At 45.5% G+C, this 2,012-nt stretch overlaps 1 protein-coding gene across 5 annotated transcripts in view; it reads left to right on the forward strand.

Annotated features, from left to right (window-relative positions):
* LOC101858769 (myocyte-specific enhancer factor 2A) overlaps positions 1–2,012 on the forward strand; it is a 197,433-nt gene that overhangs the window by 91,181 nt on the left and 104,240 nt on the right. Inside the window, exon 1 of one of the 5 annotated variants that reach the window (XM_013080207.2) lies at positions 307–575. The exons of the other annotated variants lie outside the window; for them this stretch is intronic. The gene's annotated coding sequence lies outside the window, so the exon portion shown is untranslated. Of the gene's footprint in view, positions 1–306; positions 576–2,012 lie in introns of those variants that run through there. 5 annotated transcript variants of the gene reach the window in all.

Raw genomic sequence — 2,012 nt, forward strand, 5'->3', positions numbered from 1 at the left:
CCCCCAAGTACTCAAGGGAGCCAACAGCCAGCGCCATTTCTCTGTTGTGAGCTCACTGCTAGCCTAGGTGTTCCCTCCGGCCGAGCTCACCTCTCACCTCATCTCATCTTACCTCACCAGTCTCCTTTTCCCTCTCTACCTCTCTACCTGACTGGAAGCTTATGCGTCGATCGTACGTGCATCTCGATGTAAAGCTAACTGAAACGGGGGTAAGTGCGCGAGATAGAGAGACAGACACAGAGACCACGAGTGAGAGAGATAGAGAGAGAAGAGAGAGAGAGAGAAGGTGAGAGAGGAGGGAAGATATTCATCTCACGAAACTTGTGATAGACGGAAGAACGTGCTGAGGGATGGAGAGAAGATTATAGCGCCAAGAAATCTCAGAGATTTTTTTATCGTGTGCTTGTGTGTGAGTGTGTGTATGTGAGGAGGGGTTGGGAGAAACCTTTGACTTGCTGTGGCACTGTTTAGACCGTGATTCTTTTCCTTCCCCACCTCGCTCGCTTGTGGTGGGAAGATTCTCTTCTCAAACGCGCATGTGCACACATGCGTGTGATTTTCCTTTTGATATTTTGGTGAGTTCCCATGTTTCTACTGTTCAATATTATTATTATAACTCCGTGTTTACGTGCTGTGTTGTGTTTTGAAAAGGGGGGGGGGGGCAGCGCCTACGATTGATTGGTTTCATTCACGTATTGATTCTAACGTCATCCGTGGTTCGTGTTGTGTGGATTAGGTCGCGCTGGGGTTGGCGAGAAATATGTGAGTTGGTATGGTAGTCCTGCAAGTTACATAGGATGTTTACGTCTGTGTCTTTTCACTTCGTGCATCTTCGTGGTCGTGAGTAAATGTGTTATTACGTTTTCTGTGTTGCCGTTGCCTCGTGCACATTTGTGGTTTAGTGGTTCCTGGTTTCTTTAGTAGATCTTCCTATTTCATTTCTTATTAACTCTCTCTCTCTCTCTCTCTCTCTCTCTTTCTTTCTCTCTCTCTCTCTCTCTCTCTTTCTCCCTCCCTACCCCCTTTGCCTTCTCTCTTTATCTCTCTCTCTTTTCCTTTTTTTTTGATACGCACTATAAACGAACACACACACACACACACAGAGAGAGAGAGAGAGAGAGAGAGAGAGAGAGAGAGAGAGCGAGAGAGAGAGAGAGAGAGAGAGAAAGTGACTCTCACACTCACTCACGCACACACACACAAGCACTTTGTAAGTGAATTGTGACCGATATCATATCTGCAACCCAAATAGTGTTCATATTGATTGGATCGGAGGCTGTATGTTTCGCTGTTTCTTTGGGTTTATTGTATTTGAAGCTGTACGAGAAACAAGTACACAGACGAACAACACAGTTGTGTCTGGAAGAGTTTGTTTTCGACATGGGGGGTATTTCCCCTTACGTCTGTGCAATGCGTAGGCGCCTCTTAGTAGTCTTAGAAGAATCGTTCGTGTTGGACGTAGCCTATTCAATGTAGCCACTGTGGGGTCGTGGATTGGCAGGCGCGCTGTTGCGTTATAATCAATTCCCTCCCAAGGCTGTTCGCTCAGTAATCTGTTCTCTGCACTCTCCGAGAGCGTTCGGATAAAATGAGATGTTGTTGGTCCGCTGGATAAGAATGGCCGTAGTCGTGGTGACGTCACCCGCGACCTCTAACCCTGATTATGAAATTAGCGAGACTGGTCAAGCTTTTGTGCAGTGTGACTCATGAAGCTTTTATCAGAGAAACATAATTCTGTTGAATTGTCCCGTTGTTTCAAAGGAGGAACTTTAGGCTTGTACATGTCTATTTTTATTGTTTGCAAGTTAATGGATGGGTTAAAGTTAACTTTTAAGGGAAAGAGTTCGGACAGACCTAGTAATAATAATAATAGATAGCATTTGTATAGCGCATATCCCCGCTCAACAGCAGGCTCTATGCGCTTTACACTATATTATTACCCCAGCAGACCATAGTACACTCCGAAACATTCTCAGTTTCCCGGGAAACATGCAGTGCGAGCAACCGATTAA

Source organism: Aplysia californica, unplaced genomic scaffold, assembly GCF_000002075.1.
Source record: "Aplysia californica isolate F4 #8 unplaced genomic scaffold, AplCal3.0 scaffold00078, whole genome shotgun sequence".
Lineage (NCBI taxonomy): Eukaryota > Metazoa > Mollusca > Gastropoda > Aplysiida > Aplysiidae > Aplysia > Aplysia californica.